This window comes from Cydia pomonella, chromosome 20 (genome assembly GCF_033807575.1).
Source record: "Cydia pomonella isolate Wapato2018A chromosome 20, ilCydPomo1, whole genome shotgun sequence".
Lineage (NCBI taxonomy): Eukaryota > Metazoa > Arthropoda > Insecta > Lepidoptera > Tortricidae > Cydia > Cydia pomonella.
In genome coordinates, this window is record NC_084722.1 from 7528410 (window position 1) to 7552297 (window position 23888).

The 23888-nt window shown below is 38.2% G+C and overlaps 2 protein-coding genes across 2 annotated transcripts in view; one reads left to right on the forward strand and one right to left on the reverse strand.

The window, feature by feature from the left end:
- The window catches only part of LOC133529401 (apyrase-like), a 192007-nt gene that overhangs the window by 56406 nt on the left and 111713 nt on the right, over window positions 1-23888 (reverse strand). The gene's annotated exons all lie outside the window — the stretch shown is intronic.
- Window positions 1-23888, forward strand: part of LOC133528905 (potassium channel subfamily K member 18-like) — a 39491-nt gene that overhangs the window by 1017 nt on the left and 14586 nt on the right. The gene's annotated exons all lie outside the window — the stretch shown is intronic.

Sequence of the window (23888 nt, forward strand, 5' to 3'; positions counted from 1 at the left end):
TATCGGAGATTAATTAATTCTACAGAACACCCCACAAACGAACGTGGTAGTGATGTGGATTCTCCATTAAAAAAAATTAGTCTGATCAAACAAACTGGTATATTAATAAGTAAATATCATGAGTGTCAGTTTACTGTCATTCTCCGTATTTAGGTAAGTAATGTTATCTTATTTATTTACTCGTATTCATAATGAGGACAAAAATAAAATACCTTATGGCCTTTATTGCCACTAATTATAACTAGTGGCAAACTTCAAGTAAAGTCCTGTCGGTTTTAACATACATTGGTAATAATTAAATCTGGCACAAATATGAGACGCTTTACGAAAGGGGCAATAAATTACTTAATGAAATATTATGGGCTATTCCAAATGTCAAAAGATCTTTGATATCGTTGGACCTATGTCACCTTAATCCCGAATGTACTACCTAAGGGACAGGTATAATATAATTATATGTATATTATTCAGATACCTGTTTAACGTTATATTCTTAGTACTACATTCATAACTAACAATGTTTTTAGGAAACATTTAACATTTAAATAAACAACACAGTGCTCGATAAACTAATACCCAATAGATGACACCTTGCTGTCAACTCTATTGACAATGACGACCAGATTCGAACTTTAAGATACGTCAAATATTAGATCTAGATACGATATGGATCGGATATGTCAGTGTCAAAAGTGACGTTTCTTCTAACAAAAACGTTAAGGATGATATGTACTGGGACAGTGACGAGCATACGGACGTCTACCTTACATGTTACCCTGTTGGAGTTATCTACATTCTGTAAGGCAGCTGTCCCATCGCCAACGATAAAAGAAAAGCGGGGAATGGTGAAATAGATAGATTTATTTGCGGGCAAGTGTGTTCTCTTAGAAGAATTCCTGCCAGTAGTTAGTGCAAATAAAGCGAGCGTGCGACTTGCAATCTGGAGGTCGCGGGTTCAAACCCCGGCTCGTACCAAGAAGTTTTTCGGAACTTATGTACGAAATATCATTTGATATTTACCAGTCGCTTTTCGGTGACGGCCTAGTTTACCCTCTGGGTTGGAAGGTCAGATGGCAATCGCTTTCGTAAAACTAGTGCAAATAGGCAGCGATCAGTAATTAATATAATATCTATACATTTATTTAATTTAATCGCCATTAAATCAACATCTAGATTTTTTGCACAAGAAAATAGTCATATATCTATGCTATTTATGTAGTTGCTTTCTCGCCGCGATAGTATTAACTTAGGCGCTCAGGGCCACCCTACACTAGCGTTTCTCGAGCGTCGGCGTCTAGTCAACTCTATGGCTGCTGCTTGACGCAACGTTGACGCTGCGCAGCAACGGCATTTTCCATAGCTTTGACTAGACGCCGACGCTCGAAAGACGCTAGTGTGGGGTGGCACTTAGGGCAAACCTACACTAGCGTCTCTCGAGCGTCGGTGTCTAGTCAACTCTATGGCTGCTGCTCGACGCAACGTTGACGCAACTGCGCCATTTTCCATAGCGCTGGCTAGACGCCGACGCTAAAAAACGCTATATAGTGTAAGGTGGTTCTTAAGCTTGCATTCGTAGTGAGACTGCACCGACACACAAGTAATCTTAGCGGTACACCCCGAAATTCAGTAAAATGCTGCAAATGGTATTAAAAGTATGAAAATCGGCAAATTTCATGCTTTAACACAATTTGCAGCGTTTTTGGGCGTACCGCTAGCACTAAAGGAAATGTCAAAGTCAGTGTTAATGTCATTGTCAGCAATGCAATCGGTGGCAATTTACCACAGCGATATTTCAGCAGTAAAGTTGGCCATGTGAAACTGATATTCAATAAGACCATATTTTTACGAGTAACGCAAAGTTGTGGTTTTTATATTGAATTTTTGCGCGTTTTAATCAGAGACCAGGGCCATTTAAAAAAAACAGTCGGAAAATAAACTATATTTGCGAGCGCAGACTCGAAAAAACACCAAAGGTTGTAGTTGGCTCGAAAATCAACAAAATATCAAAAAAAAATATTTCATGCGTATATCGTTATCCTGTATACCATACCAGTATTATTTTAGTACATATATTATAAAATAGCTAGTGATACAGCCAAAGGATCGGGCGACCATAATATTATTTAATCAGAAGTATTTATTTTTTAATTTATTTTTTGAAAACACGTTTACATGAAATTACAGTTTGTAACTAAGGCGCCATGAAAGTTAAGTACATTAACAGTATTATTATACATTTATAAGACTAAATTATTACAGTTGAACAACTATCATCCATTCTCCACAAAACCTCAGACATTCACTGCACTCACCCGTCCATCGCCACGCAAACATATCACAGTCAGTAGCTGATGTCATGAGCGCATTCAACAGTGTGAGAGTACGAAGAAGTGGCGAGTTCCTACGCGACACAGCGCGAGCCGCCCGCACTGCCAATAAGTCGCGTCGGCGGTGCCTGAGAGCTATTCTGGGAACATCAGGGACAAACAGCTGTACCAGACTGCACACCAGCTCTGGACAGTCTGACTCGGCTCGCAGGACCCGCAAAGCTGTAGTCAATAAAGAAAAGTTTCACGAGTTGTAACCGAGGGTCCCTAACAAGTATTTAGTTGGGTACAAAAACGGGTAATACCCGTACAATTTCTTGTAGAAGAATCTTAAAAAGGCTTTTTGAACCTTTTCTAGTAACAAGGCATACGTTGACTCGTGTGGTTGCCACACGACCGATGAAGCCTCCAACTTACTTCTAACGAAGGCGTTATAGACCAGTTTGAGTGCTAATAGATCTTTGAAGTCGCGCAAGTTGCGAATTAGAAAGCCTAGTCTTCGATAGCAGTTCACAGCAAGTGATGGCAGGTGCTCGTGAAATGTGAGAGGCGTATCAAAGACAACCCCAAGATCCTTAACCGAGGAGGCACGACTTAGGCAGTATCTTACGTGAGAATTCAATACTTTGATACCTATGGAAGTGTCCTACGAAGGCGATATCCGAATGCCGTTGGGCCGCCGCGCCGCGTCGCATTCGCGAGTCATCGCTCACGTAAGTCGCTGCGTTATGGGCTCGGGTCCCAGCGCTCGCAATTATTGGAGCACGCGCACGGCTAAAACTACAAATACAGCAATTTTCATAGTAACTTAAACAAAAGGTTAAACCCCCGCGACGGTCATATCTTCCTTCGCAAGCCCTCATAAGTGTGTTATTTAGTGAATTTGTAGCAAAGAGACATGCCAATTAGGATACTTAGTCAAAATAGTTTAGATTTTTTTAAATTTATTGCTAATAAACAAAAAAAAAACACATGACTCTTACCAAACTTCGCCAAACTGCGAAACAGTTTGTTGGCGAATAAAATGCACCCAATTTATACTTATTTGACTTTAGACCAGTACCCCTAGTGTAAATATTTTCGACAGCGAAACGTGACGTACGCGTTTGCGTTAAGTGTCATTTTGTATGAGATTTTTGACTTTCCAAAACGTCCCGCTTGGCGCGCTGTTCAAAAACCCATACAAAATGAGACTTAACGCAAACGCGTACGTCACGTTTCGCTATCGACAAAATTTACACTAGGGGTACAGAACTCAATATCTCAAGTGTACCTACCTATGTGAGTTTTTTGTAGGTACGTAATCGGCTTACACACACCTTTTCAAGGGTTAAATTAAGAGGAGTATTCCGATATGCAAAATATCCCGCCACTTCGATATCAAAATGTTTCTCGCTCTAGCGCTCGGTTACTTGGATCGATCGAGCGAACGTCTTATTTCAATTAAATTAGATTTTGGGACAAATTCGAACCCAGTGTCTAGGCGAATGCTCGATGTTCTCGATGCCTTTGATAGGAACTGGTGGGGGACGGGTCAAGAGCAGGATACGTAGAAATGGAGGAAGGAGGCCAATTCACAGCAGTGAGACACTATTGGCTCAAATAGAAAAGAAGTGATAAGCAGAATAACATTTTATGTTTCCGAATACGCTACTAAAATCGAATGGAATTTTAAAGCCTGCTCGTAAATTATCGAGTTAAATCGTATTCTAATGAATTATTAATGGAATTGATCTGAAGCCCTGTCTTATTTAACCGCGACACAATACGCTTTTGTTGGCGCCATGCTTTTGTTTTTATGACAGCTCGATTTAAGTTAAGAGCGATTTATGTTGAACCTAAAATTTTAAAGCATTTTAAGTTCTGTAAATAAATATTTGGGGACTATCTTACACAAATCGACCTAGTCCCAGACTAAGCAAAACTTATACTATGGGTACTAGGCGATGATATGCATACGTATATAGATAAATACAAACTTATATACCTACATAGAAAACACCCATGACTCAGAAACAAATATCTGTGTTCGTCACACTAATAAATGCGCTTACCGGGATTCGAACCTGGGGTCATCGGCTTCATGGGCAGGGTCACTACCCACTAGGCCAGGCCGGTCGTCAAAAGTTCTGTCAACCAATTAAAACAACCCTCGTCTACCGTAGAACTTACTTAACCCTTAAAAGTATGTTTTTTCTCTTTACCCGAAATTAAAATACGCTGAATTGTTTATTGATTATGGGAAAAATAATAAAAACAAAAAACATTAGTCTCAGATAAAAGACATGTAAAATCATAATTTTTGATATACTGACAATAAAATATTTATTTAATATTATTTTTAATTACTTACTTGCCAAACTCAATCACTTAAAACCATAAATTACTTAAAACCATATATTTATGTTTCTTCCTAAATTTTCCGCCATTTCCTAATTTTGCATAAAATTAGACGCATTCGTTATGTAGGCTTAAATCCTATAGCTACATTTAAAAGTTAAAAGTAAGAAATTCTACTGTATCAGATTGCCCAGAAGATTCATAGTTGGATACGGGGTAAGTTATAGGGCAGACCTGTTGTTTTAATATCATTTGAAAATGAAGAGTAATAAGTAGAGGGGAAAATAACTAAGGAATATATACAAAACGGTTTCCTAGCTTAGTCTATATTCACCCTGCCTATAAAGCAGGAGGTCCCAGGTTCGAATCCCTGTGTGTGTTCGAATACTTATGTGTTCACCACGAGTATTTGTTCATGAGTAATGACTTGTATCTATTATCTAACCCCTTTATTCATTAATTATCTACTAAAGTTGACAAGTCGCTAGTAATCGTTTGTCCCTTTCCGACGTATTGGTATGATGGAAAGGGACAAACGATTATTAGCGGATTGTCAAATTTGGTAGACGTTTATGAATAAGGGGGTAAATACTTATGTTTTTTTTTCTATAGGCTTATGTATATCGTTGCCTAGTACTCATAGTGTAAACTTTGCTTAGTTCGGGGCTAAGTCGATCTGTGTAAGATGGTGCCCAAATAGTAAAGGAAAAAATATACACTAGGGTTGGATTTCAAAATCGCTTATGCTGTTCACTTATACTAAATAGAGGCGTGCCTGGCGCGGGTTTTAAAGATAAACCCAGCTTTCTATTATGAGTGAGGTTTAGTTTGTATTTACATTTTACTAATATCCGTTTAGTATACAGGCCGGTAATGAGTTTTAGTATTGAAAATGGCTTTTTTAATTTGCAGCATTACAAAAAGAATTTAACTCGTAAGTTTTATTATATCTGTCAATGTTACTACTCGTATTTTGGAAGTTGTATCCCTTTTCCAGTAGTTTATTTATTGCTATTTTAACATTACTTGTTAATCGTCTGGGAAAAAATATCATAATATGTGGATAAGCTTACATTATTAGCTAGGTATTTACTTAACTTAAAATTAAAATGATGACAAGTTTATACTTCTAAAAACACGCTTTTGATACACGCTTTTAATCTCGATTGTAGATATTACATTTTACTAACAAAATTTATCACATTTTTCCTTTTTACCGTCTAGCGATAAAATGTCAGAGAAATTAATAAAAAACTTAATACTTTTTTTGGTATTTCTTCCTTTTAAGGATATTTATATTTATTGAGTACTAGCTTTACCTACTCGTACATATATCTTTCTAAAATAAATGGGTCTAAATGTTTCCGAGCAACCATAAAAATTATATTTTTTTATTTTGTATGTTACATGTTTTGCTATTTTTATTTTATATTTTTGTAGGTTTTTACTAGGGTTATATGTTTCATTTTTTGAGGAATATTTGTCATGATGTTATTGATATTCACGACAGGAAAAATATGTTGAAACGGGAAACACGTTTCTTACATATACGGGTTAGTTTTATTATATCATGTTCCCGGAAATTGAATGCCTAAAGTTAAAGTCAGTACTCAGTATTTTACACTACAGTTTGACCTTGATAATTCTGACAAACAAAAGAGTATGGAGATTTACGGATTGTGATCAATTAGCAAATAAGTGAAAGAGTTAATGTATGTTTTTACTTTGATGACTCTAAGGAATTAAATTTCTAGCAGAATTTTTGTGATAAATAGGTAAGTACTCTTTTGCTATATATAAGGCACTCCGTGTCGGTGTCGGAGAAAAAAAACCATTTTTTTTTATTAACTAATGGCTCAGTTTCATTGATCGATAACTCGGGGGATATAAAAATACTTTTCACCCTACTTTGGATGCTGCCGTTAACCGATATTTTGAACGAGTAAGCTACTATACAATTATTATTTTTGTTTTATTTTTTTGCATTTTTATTTTTGTAATATAATAGGTACTAAAGGCGTTATTCGTAAACACACGCTACAAGCAACAATTAGCTATAAAACGTTCCTTATCATCATAATATATCATCTGTCATTTTGACTTATGTATGTGTTTGTAAGAAAGGGATAAAACATAAAATAACTACTTAATACTTAAAACTTGCTAAATCCAGCCAACAGAGCTACTTTATTTAACATCTTTTTTAGGGTCGGCAACGCGCATGTAACTCCTCTGGAGTTGCAGGTATATATAGGCTACGGAGACTGCTTGCCATCAGGCGGGCCGTATGCTTGTTTGCCACCGACGTAGTATAAAAAAATCTACACCTATTATTTATATGAATAATATAAAGGATATATATGTATATCCGTCTCTGAAAATAAAACGATTCATTGTCCAATATGGTACTTAATTGCGATATAACCCCGTTTTATAAGCATGTGGTTCCTAAATGAACCAATAGCGGCTGTCGTAAATGTCCTCAAATGAATTCGATACAATACGTCTTGAGCTATAAAGACCAGAAGCGGCTTTAGAACCCCCAAAATCTGTTAATGATTTGTTATAGATACTAGGAGCGCATTTAGGTCACAAAAATAGTGGGGATTCATTTAAGGCCATATTCGGTACCTATAGTATTCTGAAGAGGAAACAGTAGAAAAAAATTGTTTGACGCGAAAAATTTTTGGCCTTTGTATGGAGGGTCGGGCGACTTAACGACCTAGCTGTCCCAAAGAAAAAAAATTCGCGTCAAACAATTTTTTCTTCTACTTTTTCCTAATCAGAGCACGATAACGATTATGACTTTAAATGGATCCCCATTATTTTCATTACCTACAATGCAGATGTCACGTGTGTCGCCACTGACGAAAAGTAAAGAAAAGAAAAGTAAGTTGCTCAATAATTTACCACTCATGTTACAAGCAGAAGGAGTTGAAAATAGAGTTCCAGTTAATCCTGTTATAATATTAGCAGAATTTTTTTGGGTATTAGACTTCGTTTCTCGCGACATCTATTGTCAAGAAGCGGTACTGATAAATCCCCTACTCGACAAGTAAAAATAATAAGAATTTTGGTAAGAAAATTGATGTATGGAGTGTCTTACTCTATGCTTATTTCTCTATGGTATTATCTAGGGTACTTCCCCTGCCCTCAATTTTACTACATAATCCATAAACGTCGGACATTCAAATTCGTCAATGTTCGCGGTAACATTTTGAGTGGCCATAAATTTTCCCGCCATAAAACGGCTTTGATAGCTTATTTGTCAACCCTATTATCGTGTTTACGATGCACACAATCCGACAACTCCTTTAAACCTGTAGTTTGTCGATAGTGGCGAAGTATAAATAATAGGTTGTAAAACGAGAACGTAAAACAATCCATCCTACCAATTACCAATTGAGGGTAAACCGAGGCGAATCGGATCACAGGGAAGAGCGGATCAAAATTTGTTGATAGACATTTAAAATGTCAAGAAAAAAGATGTAGGGTAAAGGTACACTGGTACCTTTTTACGAAATTTCTATGTTCAAGAACGTCTCATTTGCCCACTAATTGACTAATAAGACCACTGGTGCATGGCTGAGCACTGGTGCCTTTACCCTATTGTGGTAAAGTTTAGTAGTAAGACCTGTCTGGCCTAGTGGCTAGTGACCCTGCCTAAGAAGCCGATGGTCCCGGGTTCAAATCCTGGTAAGGGCATTTATTTGTGTGATGAGCACAGATATTTGTTCCTGAGTCATGGGTGTTTTCTATGTATTTAATTTTATATATTATATATGTCGTTGTCTAAGTACCTACAACACAAGCCTTATTGAGCATACTGTGAGACTTAGTCAATTTGTGTAATAATGTCCTATTGTATTTATTTAAAAAAAAAATGTTCATAACAATACAAAATTTGAAATACCAACGGAATTTTAACGTAGATCCTAATCACCTCAGTCTACTTTATCTGATATAAGTTGAGAATAAAATAGGTGGGAATTGTGCTTCGACTGTGTAAAAAAAACATAAATAATTGAGATATATGTAGGTATATTTTCTAAAATAACCATCAAAAGATAGATGTTTAATAGTTTGTAGGAGCACTAAAAAGGACAAGTACTTACCTATATTGTACAATCGGATCTAAATGGCTGATAATAAATGAAGCGAACGTAGAAACTTCAGTCTCTTCTGTAATGTTTGTTTTTTTTTTTTTACCTTAATATGTCGATGATTATTACGATGATTATTATTACGCTAGTAGGGGTAAAAGTGAATACTAAAGAACTATGGCGAGGCAACACGGCTGAAGCTAGCAATAAAATAAAGTTGAGCACAACCAATCAACAAAATAACCACAGCGACGCATCCCGTGATTCCCGTGCCGTTCGATTTGAATGGGCTCCGTGTAGTGCCGGCCGTACTGTTCTATTAAAACGCGTAGGCACGGAGGTTATTCTCGGAACTTGGTATCATGTCCCAGTGGCCCTCAATATAATATCCAGTGGTACGAAGCGGTGTTGGGCAAAAATTAACTTGAATAAGAATAAAAATAATTTGAATTAAGATCCAATCCAATGGATTTGAATTAAGAATTTAAGAATAATTCTTGCACTCGTTATTTTAGAATAAAATGCATATTTATGTAATAGAGAGGCAGATAGCGTTTCGTTATCGTAGTGTAAACGATTGGCATGTTGGCTACGCACCCAGGTTGCCTAGATTGCCTAGTCAAGATGCCAATTGCTTGCGCTAAAAAAACGAAACGCTATCTCTGTATCGCGCTAATATGTAAGAGTGATTGAGACCGAAAGCGCTTCGTTGTCGGAGCGTAAACGATGGGCATCTTGGCTAAGCCCCCAGAATAGCTAAATATTACCTTCATGCTTTGGTTATCAAATTATAAACAATACAGTTACTAAAACTATGCGACAGTCAATTTGTAAGATTTTATTAAGTACATAAAATTAGGTGTGAATTAAACAAGAGACTATTATTAACTCTACCTAAACGGTACCCAGATTACATTTTTATTCCAATTGGAATATTATTATAGGTCGTACATTAAATAATGTAAAAATATTTGCCATGTCAATATATAGTGCAAAATGAGGACTACTCCTTTGTAGAAGCGGTCATCCTCTTTCACATTAAAGAAATCAATGTCTGGCTAATCAGGAAAAATAAACCACACCGAAATAAAACCCGAAGGACGCAAATAAAGCTGTTTCAGAATAGTTCCCCTTAACAGAGCACGTCTGTTTCAGAGCGCCCCCGAGTTACATTGGGGTTTTATCTAAATATGTAACATTGTAGGATGCAATCAGTTGACGTGTCCTGTTTTTATTTGATTGAAAAACGTCCAAGTAAGTGGACTCTTGAGCGGTTGCGAGGGTATAGGCCCGAGGGTTAAACAGACTTTGAAGCATAACATGTTTCACCACCCCAACGCGAGGGAAATACTTACGCAGCGGCTTACGTGAGCGAATAAGCTTCGAACGCAAAGCGGAGCGGCGCGGCGGCCCAAGGCATTCGCGTTCGCAACGAGATCGCCCACTTAGGACACTTCCATAGGTATCAAAGGATTAATTCACTCGCGCCGCACCGCGCCGCTTCGCATTCGCGAGTTATTCGCTCACGTAAGCCGCTGCGTTACTGTAAAACATTACACTGTACACACACACACACATTACACTGTAACATGTTACTGTTACTGTAAATCACAATGAACGCTATTAAATATTTATCATTTCTAAAAAAAAACTTAAAACCACCAACCACCAGCCAACATGAGGAAACAACTCAAAATTACTTTGCCACTATTTTGGATAAAATGGAACTTTCTCAAAATGTTTACAAGCTTTTATTTAACTTGCCCTGTTATTATAGAATTATGTATGTGAGGGTCAAATTTCGGAAGCTAAATTTGACCTACTTCCCGGTTTCCGATTGAGCTGAAATTTTACATAGATATGTAAATTGGGTGACAATGCAATATTGTGGTACCATCGAGCTGATCTGATGATGGAGATCAGGTGGCCATGGAAACTCTGTGACAAAACAACGCAACCTAATTGTATATGAGGTTTTTAGGATTGTCTCGATGAGTATTAGTTGCCTGTGGAAAGAAAAGTACAGTCAGCGATAAAAGCTTGTACCAAAAATGTAATTAACCAAAAACTATATCTTAAAGGAGACGTGTCCACCATAAGTGGTTAATTATTACTTAACAATTTGTTAAGGTTTTGATCTTGTTGATACAACCTTGACGATCGCTCAATTTAAATCAATTTCTAGGCAACTTTTGATAGTTATGTTACTAGATTATAACACATTTAATTCAATAATATGTTGAATCATGACATGTGAAAAATTAATACAATATTAATAAAATGCCCGGAATGCCGCGAGTACTATGAGGTTCAGTTCCTATAGGTAGTTACCTACTGTTGGTCTTTTTGTTTAAGTAGTTGTCATTTCAAACTTCAAGACCGAGTGAGGAATGTCGAGATCCGACGTCGCACCAAGGTGCAAGATGTCGGACACATCATTACCAAATTAAAATGGAGCTGGGCGGGACATGTTGCCAGGCAGAGTGATGGCAGGTGGGCCAAAATGCTAACGGAATGGTGGCCGCTTTCAGACGAAAGGAGTGCCTGGCGTCCGTTGGTTCGTTGGGTGGACGACATTCGGAAGACTGCGGGCCACTTCTGGATGAGATTGGCTCGGGACCGGGATAAGTGGCGTACTAGAAGAGAGGCCTATGCTCAGCAGTGGGCGATAAAAGGCTGATATGATGATGATGATGATGAGTTGTCATTTTTTAACATGCTTTACCAAAATATGCATGTGCTTGAAAAATAGACAGTTGTAGGGGCCGCCGTTAGCCCTTACACTGGCTTGATGCGACTGGTAGCGCTGGTGGCGGAGGTAGAATAACACATTGAAGGTTGGATGGATACTGAACCATAAATAATTTCAGTCACAACAAAATCGTCATGTAAATGAGTTACACGTTGTCGTTTTATTTCGGATACCGCCAAAGCGCCCGCACGTGGGGATACGCGTTTTTTTACAGGGTTTTTATATAGTTTTTTGACAGTAACGTTTTAAATTCGAGGTATAAGAACCGGGGATGAAACAGACACTTATCTTTTAGCGAACGATATGTTATCGAGTGCATTTAGTGATTCTCATCTCAAAGTTTACACTTTATTGAGGAAAACCAGGGTTTATATATTTTATATAGTGGCTATCTACGTGCATGGCACGTTACACGAAAAAAATAGATAGCCGAACTGGTTTTGTAACTTTACTAAATAACTAAACTACGGTTATAAGAAAATAAACTTTGCATAAATTTACAAACTTATTTTGTAGTGTATACCCAGTACCTGAACACTGATAGACAAATACGGTTTTGTAACATATAACACATAGTTCGAAAGTCCCAATTTTTGTGTAAACAGTAACCAACATTTTGTTACAGTTATGCAAACATTTATTTCAGTGTAATCAATTTAATTTAATCTATTTTCCATTTTATTAATGTCATATGACGTATGGATCACGTAGCATAAGCACGCATGTAGCATAGCGTAAGCATGTACAGTCATGAGATTTTACAATAGTGTTTTAATAAATTTTCATGCTTCTTTATTAAAATGAAAACACAGTGGGATTACAACAATCCTTTTTTTAACTCTTACAAGGAATTCGCGCACCGAACTCTGGTGCAGTCAAAAAGTATTCATACACGGAAAAGTATGCTTTTCCCAACTTTTATCCGGGATTCGGAACTTTTCATAGCAGATTTCCTTTTTTGTTTACAATGTTCCAGTGTTGGATACTCGCATGAACAAATATTTGAGTACCTTTTGGGATTTGGATGTTCTTTGAAAGGTTATGTTGTCAGGTCAATAGTTGTATTAATTTCCTAACGTGTTTTTTAGGGTTCCGTAGCCAAATGGCAAAAAACGGAACCCTTATGGATTGGTCATGTCTGTCTGTCTGTCCGTCCGTATGTCACAGCCACTTTTTTTTTTTGTAAGTAGATGTATTCTGTGAACCGCATTAAGATTTTCATACAAAAATAGAAAAAAAAAAACAATAAATTTTTGGGGTTCCCCATACTTAGAACTGAAACCCAAAAATTTTTTTCATCAAACCCATACGTGTGAGGTATCTATGGATAGGTCTTAGGTTTCTAATATAATTTTTTCTAAGCTGAATAGTTTGCGCGAGAGACAAAAAAAAAAAAAAAAAAAATTGTGGTAAAATGTGTGTCCCCGCCCTGTAACTTCTAAAATAAGAGAATGATAAAACTTAAAAAATATAAGATGTACATTACCATGCAAATTTCCACCGAAAATTAGTTTGAACGAGATCTAGTAAGTAGTTTTTTTTAATACGTCATAAATGGAACCCTTCATGGGCGAGTCCGACTCGCACTTGGCCGCTTTTAGTGACAACAATCGATAGTTCAGAATTATATAACTTGGTACCTATCTTCAAAATTTCTAATACAAAATCTACCCTGATTAACTAATTTTGGGTGTAATTACTGATTATAAGTAGGTATATTGGGTGAATTCTTTGACATGTTTAGATCAAATAAAACGGAATGACAGTAAAAGCGAAATATCATAATTTTAGTATTAGTGTAACAAAATGTGACATTATCTATGAAAAGGGACCTTATTGTCGGAGGCGCTTACGCCATTAACAACGATGCTTCCATATTATAAACAACGCCGCGCTACGCAGTACGACAATAAGGTCCCTTTTCATAGATAATGTCACAAATAATGTTTATATTTTAAATTCGAAAAGCCGAAATGTTAATATAAGAGCCTCGGTAGATAGTACCATTTTGTACCATTTGGCGTTGAAACTCTAGGTCCATGGGGTCCCAGCGCGCACAATTTTTTTGCAGAAATCGCGAAGCGTCTGTTTGACGTAACGTGACCAAAGAGCTGGCGACTTCCTCGCACATCGTATTAACATTGCGATACAACAAGGAAATGCCGCCAGCACCCTTGGTACAATGCCTCACGGGCCTATTTTAGTATTTGTACAGTTGTTGCAATATCTATGTATATATCTATTATGTAAATGAAGATAGTATATTGTCAATTATAAATCGAGAAAGTGTTATTACATATGACTTGGCCACCATACTCCTCAAAATCATTTACTATAAGTACTATACTTTACTAACTGACCTAGTTATCTTACTATTATTTTAGTACCCAAGCATGAGCAAAACAAACACAAAACAAAGCAATTTTCGTGGCTTCGTCCCTTTTTATTTAGTATATGACATATATTTCAATATATCATTTACATACAGATAGGTAATTCTGTGTAACTTCTTTAAAAAATTTTTTTAAATATTTTGATACTTGCCCAAAGCTGTAAAACAATTTTGATGAACGAGGGACTACAAGCCTTTCAAATATTTTATTCGTCTCATAAAATATTTTTTACAACACAACGAATTGTCGCATAAAAAGCTGCCAATAAATAATTAATTCTCACAATTTGCTCTGAAATAACCGAACTCTCGCACTTAACCACAATCCAATGGAATAAGACCCCAGTAATACCTAGTAAAATTTTATTATCAATTTGAGAATTTATGCCCACAGTTCGTTCGGAATCCGCTCAGTACGCGGGGTAATGAAATAAGTCATTTAAATTGGAATAGAGATTTCAATGGCAGTAACAGATCACTTACCTAGTCAATGGAGCGTATGTATTTATTTATTTGCTGTAAAATATACTACAGTCTGGAGCGATGATCACATTATAGCACTGGTAATGTTTAAACTTATAATAAGAAAAAGTTTTCATGAGAAAAATATTATAATTTATAAAAAAAAAAATAAACAATGGTACTGATACAATATAACACGACTTGCGATCTCCATGCACTCCATACTAATCTAAACTGCTTATTTTAGTTGATATACATTTTAAATAAGATAAATAAATAAATTACAATCTATGTGTACAAAATGTTATGATGTAAATTATTTACAAATGGGTTTCAATAAGTTCCCTTTGAGCGATTCTGCTTTATTCCATTAGTGGAAACTGTTTTGGCTCATGTATTAGTCATATAATTTATATTCTGTATAATTGTAAGTTGTTTGTTTCCCGATAAAAAAATGTAAACAAATATATTAGCTGCATACAGCAGTGTAGGATGTAACAGCCGCGCGGCGATCGGTGCAATATTACACAAAAAAAACTTTGATTTTTTGGTGGCCGCGAACTTCCGAAACGCATCTTAATGCGGAGTCTAAAGTGATAGTCTATGGTGAGGGGACATTACGTGGGGGCTAAATGCGGGTAATATTGGATTATATCACTGATTTATGTAAAATCTTTATCGGTGGCGACACCTGGGATTGGATTTTGGAATCGTCAGCATTAGGTGTGGTCGGAATTTAGAATGAAGTTTTTCAGGGGGATTTTGTTTTCTACTAGTGTACCCAGCTTATTTATCCCCCGGGGCGTGTACGTTTTTGAGTGTACTTAATACACAGGCTGCCCGTGTGCGGCTAAAAACAATCAAATTTAATAGATTTTCTGAGTAATACGTGATTTACACTGGTCCCTGCAACTGGATATCAATTAGCATACATGTATTTACTGTTGATACGCTTTTCCGCTTACGAAGTTTTTAGTGTGGTATTTTCAGAATCTTATTAAGCGGGTTTAATTGTGTTATAATTTGTTCCTCAATAAGTCAATTGTTTTTACTCTCATTGAACTCAATGTTTTATGTATAATGTGATTGATTGTATTCATGAATCATTTATTTCGAATAAGTAACTAAGATTCATATTAGATGATTAGTAACACAATAGCACATTATTATTCTCTAAGTTATTATTCTTATAACTAAGGTTTATTTAATTAAATAGTTCTTATTATAAACACAACTCACTCGAACTATTGGTAACTCGGGTTTGGTAGATGTGGAGGTTACTTGAAACTCAAACTTGAGACAAATACTTTTATTATCTAGTAAAACTAGGTAGGTGTTTTACACGACTGTCTTTCTTCACGACGGACACTAGCATGTCGCAACTGGCCCGGTTCCCAATCGTCGACCCTCGTCATCCCCTCCAATCGATAATCACCTCACAGATTTCAACCAATCACCGATCAATAATATCGCGCCATTTTACTATAGACCGATATTGTTATTATCCATATATACCATTATTATTATTTTTTTTAATTAAAAATAAAGCAATCAGATACACGAACCCTAACAATCGACCATCCTGATAACGGTTCCGTCCCGGAACACGTCCCCAGGTGGAAACCCTAACAATCGGGATCATGGCCAGTTGCACAAACTTCACATTAACTATACTTAATGTCACATTAACTAGACTTATACTACCTGTTAAGTAACCATTACTAGTATTTAACATATTAATCCTGTTGCTTTTACATACAAATTATAAATTCGAAATCAATTGAACAGTATTGAATTTTTCAAAACAACAATCTTATATAAACACTAGTTCAAAATGACTTTTACAGTAAACTTAATAATGGAAGGTCAATCAATAGCAAGATCTGTACTTGTGAATTCGCATAATCAACTCAAAGCGTATCAACAGTAGCAACAATTTATTTCACGAACAAATATCGCGATAAACTGAAGACAACATAACAACTTACATTCGTCAGTGACCATAAATTCCAATAAAATGTCTCAATGACATAAATCGACTAACTTACAAATCAAAATATCTTACCGAATCATTCCTTATTAAGATAATATCATGATCAAGAGAAAAAGCAACTTTCGAAAAACTCTTGTAAGACTGATTGCCGATCGATTAGCAATAGCTCACACAACTAGTGGAATTCCCAACGATCGATTATGGGTATCCATTTCAAAAATCTCGGTTTTCGTCCGATCGAATAACGAAAAACCAGTAAAAACCCCGAACGATCGATTATCGGGTTGCCTTACCGTTGGCCACACGAGCCGATCGATTACTCGTGATGGGCGCGGAAGGACTTAGTCGAGTTGCCTCGCCGTTGACCTTAGGAGCCGATCGAATACTCGTGAAGGTGCGGGAGGACTTTCGAAACATCGAAACACGAACCAATCGTCGTGGTCTGAAACAATGTTAATCATCCTGTAGTTACATGTTACTTTTCACTATGTTAGAGTACAAATAATAATACATATTTATAATCGACTTATACCGTTAATCTCGAATATTATCATCATCATCATTATCACTGTTGCTATTAGAGTCCGAATCGCTATTTACCTCAAGGGCAGCAATACTGATCCAAGGTTTTATACGGTCCGCAGCAACCGTCGTAGGTCGTCGGCTTTCCATACATGAGAGCCCTGGCACGGGCGCGACCGTGTATCTATCCATGCCTAAATCCTTAATAATACGGTAAGGCCCTATGAATGATGGCATAAGTTTTTTACTCTGACCGTCGTTGTTAAAACATGTCTTAGTTATTTTGACAAGGTCTCCTAATTTGTACAAGCGAGCTGGCCTCCTACCTTTGTCATAATATTTTTTTTGTTTGTCCTGTTCTGCGTCTATCCTAGTTTTAACTTCCCTGCGAATATCGGATACATCGCCATCATCTCTGGTATCACGAGTGATTATGTTTAACGCGGGGTTAACCTCACTATTCATACCCGGTCCAAACATTACCTCTGCAGGTGCCCGCCCAATAGTCTTTTGAATAGTGTTATTGAGACCCCACTGCACTTTCCCCAGGTGGCTGTCCCAGTTCTTTTCGCCAAACTTCACACTCAGTGATCTCAAAGATTCGAGTACGGTGCGGTTATACCGCTCGACTTGACCGTTTGATCTGGGGCTAGCTACTGCATTTAATATGTGCTTAATCCCTTTGTCAATGCAAAAACGTTCAAAAGCGCGAGAGGTGTAGCAACTGCCGCGATCGCTAATAAGACGGTCGGGGTTCCTAAACGTGCAAAATATATCTTCTAAGGCTTTGATTGTATTCTGTGTGTTAGTATTTCGAACAGGCTTCAAGAAACAGAATTTTGTGAAGCCATCCACAACAACAAGCAAATGGGTATAACCTTTATTGGATTTGACGAAGGGTCCAAGGTGGTCAACGTGTAGCGTGTGGAAAGGCACTTCTACTTTTTCGATAGGGTGAAGTAAACCCTCGCGTGTACTTACATTGTTCCTTCCGTACGCACACTCAATGCAAGAGTTGACGTACTTCCTAACGAATTTGGTCATCTTGGGAAACCAATAATTCTTTTTAATCCTCTCCAAGGTCTTTTCCACCCCAAAATGACCAATCTCGTCGTGGTTTAACCGACACAGTTGCCACCTTGCACCCTTCGGTACAACCCACCTAATTTCTTCCTTATCGCCACCCAAATAACGGTATAGCTTGTTTTCCTTAATGACAAAATTGTCCTTTATATATCGCAAACCCTTTTCGTCCACTCCGTCGCTCAAAATTGCCCTTATCCTATTTAACTCCGAATCACCTAACTGAAGAGTATGCAGCCAGTCCTCTTCGCTGATGGACATTACGATTGGAAATGGATCCACAAGAATATCTGACGGTTCCACAATTGGGTTACGAGAAAGAGCGTCTACGTGTCCCATTTTTGTGCCAGCTCTATATTCTACGGAACAGTCGAACTCCTGCAGCGTCAACCACCAGCGCGCTATCCTAGGAATAAGATCCCGTTTCGAGAACGTTGATCGCAAGGCACTACAGTCTGTAGCGATCTTGAATTTTCGCCCTAACAAATAGACCCTGAATTTACGAAGAGCGCATACCACTGCCAGAGTTTCCAACTCATATGAGTGAAAATTCTTCTCTTCTGGAGAAGTTTGACGGCTGAAATAAGCAACGGGATGAAAGGGATCTTTATCTGAGGATCGTTGCAGAAGTATACCTCCGACACCTAGCCTACTAGCGTCTGTGTGTAGCTCCGTCTCGGCTGCCGGGTCGTAAATAGAGAGTACGGGCCTTTCGACCAACCTCGCCTTCAGATTCTGGAACGCCATTTCCTGACTATCTCCCCACTCCCAAACTGAATCCTTCTTAAGCAGTTTGCTGAGTGGCAAGGATATCTGTGCGAAATCTCTAACGAATTTCCGAAAATAACCCGCCAACCCTAGAAATTGACGAACGTTGTGAATGTTTCCAGGTCGGGGAAACTTAGACACGCTCAAGATTTTCTTTTCACCAGGCCTAACTCCTCTAGCACTAACCTCATACCCCAAATAATCAATCTCCTGGCGTAAAAAGTGACATTTGGACATATTGAGAGTAAGGTTAGCGCTTTCGATAGCCTTCAACACGTCTTCGAGGCGCTCTAAACATTGCGCGGGGCTGTTACCATAGATGAGAATGTCGTCGATGTATGCTGTCGCCTTGCCAAAGCGGGCCGATCCTAGTATAGAATTGATCATGCGTTGAAAAACGGCAGGTGCGTTTGCTAGCCCGAACGGCATGCGATTAAACTCGTATTGGCCGTCCGGGGTAACAAACGACGTGAAATGCTTGCTATGCTCTGAAATGGGCACCTGGTAGTACCCAGAAGCGAGGTCGAGAGTGATAAACCAAGTCTGCCCAGAAAGGCGAGCTATTTCGTCCTCGATAATGGGCATTGGGTACCTTTCTTTTACCGTCACTGAGTTCAACATTCGATAGTCGACACATAACCGAAGAGATCCATCTTTTTTTCGAACAAGTATAATGGGACTCGCGTAGTCGGACGCAGACTCTCTGACTATGCCAGCCTCTAGCATCTCTCCTACCATTGAGCGCACCTTTTCCCGTTCGTGATGAGATAGTCTATAAGGACGATACACGACCGGACGTTGACTGCTCAATTCAATACTCATCTCAGCAGCGTTGGTGCAACCTAGACTAGTAAGAGAAGAAGCAAAACAATGACTATATTTCTTCAGTAAGTCTAACAATTTACCTCTATCATCGGCAGACACTCCTTCACCTATCCGGACCTGCTTGACATCAAACTCTGTCTCGACACCTGCATCTTTAGGGACCTGGGCAACTCGCTTAATCATATGAACGCGTTCTACACGACAAAATACAACACTTGGTAGAATCTGACAAAACTTGGCGCACGGCATCACCAATACATATATGTTACCTTTCACAGAACGATGAAGACCGCCGCTTATAATGTATTGTTCATTTGGTCTACCGGCGATAGTCTGCTTCACTAGGACATCGCCATCGAATGCTGTTTCCGTCCTGACCCTAACCGAAGCTGCACCATGAAGCTGAACAACGCTGAAAGTATGATACCGCAACAATGATGCCTCGTCCTCGACTGCATCAACGCAGGTGAATTCATTCGTAATATTGAAGAACTGCAGTTTGTTGGCATCTTTGTATACTGTTATATGAGCCTGCTCGGTGTAAGACTGCCCTACCAGAATGGGCCTCTCCAATAATTCGTCACTGACAGCTCTGAAGCTTACCGTTGCTCCTACCCCATCAACCGAGAGATCAAGTGACAGGCTACCCAGTGACATAGTTAGGCCATTACCGAAACCCTTCATGAGCGTTGGAGTTTTGTCGTGCGATACACCTAACTCATTAACCGTAGACTCCCTAATCAAGGTAAGCTGGCTACCAAAATCTATGAATGCCTCAATAGTCCTGCCCTGCACCACTACGTCCTTGAAGTACTTAGAACTGGGTTTAGAGGTAATATCTGAGTCTAAACGATTAATTTTCATGACCTTCGGTATAGTAGTGTTGGAGCTAGTCGATTTATCGCCAGGGACGCTGTTCTTAGTAAAACACTTATCCGCTGTATGTCCTATCCTGTTGCACTTTGTGCATTTAATGATGGGTCTAGTACAATAAAGGTAACTATGACCAGGTTCCTTGCAATTATAGCAACCAGATTGCTGCGCCAGCTTGTAACCAGGTTTAGATTGAGTTGTAGTATTCCCCCCAACAAAAGAATTACCCGTGGCTCTATTTCTGACGTGGTAACGGTCTGAACTAATTTGACTGGATTCTTTGTAACTCATCAGAAAAGGCAATAATTGATCCGGGCGAGTACAGCGCAACGCTAAAGCACCCGACCTAAGCGTTCGATCAGTAATTCCATGTATTATACAATCCGCGGCGCGTTTCCCTACTATGTCACACTGGTTAACCAGACTCAGTTTTTCGTAATAATATACTTCTATGGGTTCGCTAAACTTGCTTTTCCTTTTGAGCATGTCCTCCAAGATCTGGCCATAGTTTTGGTCACAAGGAAATGCGTCTAACAATTTTGTTTGCCACTCTTGCCAAGTAAAAAGAATCGTATTTAGGCTTTCGTACCATGTCTTGGCCAGACCTTGCAATTTCTGCATGGCGAAATGCGTGGTAGTCCTCTCATCCCAACCATACACAGCAGCGCATTCATTAACCTTCTTCAACCAAATATCAATGCGTTGATTTTTGGTGGAAGGGTCAAAGCCAGGTAGGATGTTTTTGTGGTCTATTTTCTGTAAAGGCAGTTGTGCGGGCTGTGCAGGTGGTTGAGATGTAAGACCACCCCTTAATTGTATAAGAATATCAACTAAATCTCTTTTAGAAAAAGAAGGGCTACGTGACCTTTCATATTGTCCAGCGTCGTCACGATGCTCTGCTTGACGGTTGGCCTGTGTCTCAGACCGATGATCAGCATGCTGTTCCACCTGCTGCTCGGCGTGGCTTGTGACCCGTTGCTCAGCGTGGGCCGAGGTGTGGTGCCGACCAGGTGGAGACCGGCTGCGGTGCATCCGGCTCGTCGATCTTCTGTCGCAGTTACGTCTTAAAGAACGACGCCGGCCTTCAGCTTCCCGAAGTCTTGCTCTTTCTATCTTCAGCTCCCTTTCCAACATGTGACATCGCGCGCTGCCAGATTCTCGACTAGGATTAAGCGTAGGGCTGGGACTCCGTTCCTTGTCACTAGGGGCCCTTCGCTTTCGTGTAGAACCCCGATCAGGAGGTTCCGGTGAAGACATGGCGTCTGAAACTCAAAACGAAGGCATTAGAATAAATTTGTAGTGAACACCACCACTAATAGCGTTCATGTCAACTGTTTATTTATTTATTTATTTTGTTACATACAACTATAGGAATATAGAATATAGCAATAAGAACTACATAATAAACCATAGGAATGTACTTAAAGGGGAAATGATGCATTGTGGTTTTCACTACCAGGCAACTAAAGGACTAAACAGAGACCGGTAAATACGGTACAGGGAAAAACAAGTAGCAATGTTCAAATTCGAGGTGTGAGGAACGTGTATAATAATAGTAGGTAATTTAACCTATACAAGCATAAAATATCACAAGTTTATTAACCTTGTATTGTATTTCCTATTAATTGAATAGTAATGATGAGTGGCAAAATTGTATAACATAAGGCACCAGATTAATTAAATACCCACGTTCCTCGCAGTGTCAAATTAAATAATAAAATTTGATTAACACGGATTGGGAAAACAGCCAAATTAATGTATTCTATACGTAGTGAAAGTAGTGGGATAAATCCGTTCCCTATAAAATACTTATAGTCAACGTCACGTTTTTATTCAAAACCGATTGCACCCACTCTTGAAAAAACAGAAATGTAGGTAAGCATATTTATTTCTATTAAATGCTATTTAACGGACAAGAAAACACGACCAGTACCGTGGATCTTCCAGAAATATGTTTCCTAGTTAACGCATGTTGTGATGTCTACCCGAAAACTAACAACAATTAGGATGGTAAATAATAAAACCACTTTTATAATAAATGTTCATGAAAACTATGGATTACGGCACAAAATGTTTTGCTAACTCGACTGACTCACAGGTAGGTAGTCGTATATAACTATTCTTAACACTGCTTTTAACGGCTGTACGTATTCAATAATACATTACGTTATTTTATGAAGGTAGACGTCTAAGCGATGAATTTAATATCTCGAAAAGCTACAGCACTATTTATATGGGTAGCACCAATCCGAGTTTGGACCCTAACTTCATTACTAGACCTAACGAACGTAACGAAATTTAATTAACTATGTTTAAAACGAAAATTGGTTCGAAATTACACCGTGCTATAATTAAAAATAAATTGTGGGTGTGTACTTACGTTTTGGTTGCGTTTTCCAACTTCTGAAATATAAACACAACTCACTCGAACTATTGGTAACTCGGGTTTGGTAGATGTGGAGGTTACTTGAAACTCAAACTTGAGACAAATACTTTTATTATCTAGTAAAACTAGGTAGGTGTTTTACACGACTGTCTTTCTTCACGACGGACACTAGCATGTCGCAACTGGCCCGGTTCCCAATCGTCGACCCTCGTCATCCCCTCCAATCGATAATCACCTCACAGATTTCAACCAATCACCGATCAATAATATCGCGCCATTTTACTATAGACCGATATTGTTATTATCCATATATACCATTATTATTATTTTTTTTAATTAAAAATAAAGCAATCAGATACACGAACCCTAACATTATTTACCTATTGTAATTTTATTAATTTTCTCAAACTTGCAATAAAATGTTGACTTGACTTATTTTAAATTAGGTCTTGAAATACATACTGCGCATCCGGTGCGATGAGTGAAAATAAAATGTAAAGGAATTTCATACAGCCTTACACACCTAATAGGCCCGTTAAAAGCAACCTTCTTTCGTTTTTAAACGTCAAATTGTGACACAACGTCTTGGCATTCAACCATCAAATAGTAGTTTTGTAATTTGGTTTTAACTTTGTAAACCTACGAATAAAACAAATTGACTATATTTTATAGTAAGTTTGAGAATAGCACTATACAAATCTCGGTGAAAAAATATCTACTTGGCCTGCCACCCTTCGTTTCCCGGCCTCTATAGTAATATACTATTGCAACAGCGACAGTGCGCACATCAGCAGACTTGTACGTTGACTACGTTGTAATATTGTACGATCAGCAGACTTGTGCGTTGACTACGTTGTAATGTTGTAAGATCAGCAGACTTGTGCGTTGACTACGTTGTAATGTTGTACGATCAGCAGACTTGTTCGTTGACTACGTTGTAATGTTGTAAGATCAGAAGACTTGTGCGTTGACTACGTTGTAATGTTGTAAGATCAGCAGACTTGTGCGTTGACTACGTTGTAATGTTGTAAGATCAGCAGACTTGTGCGTTGACTACGTTGT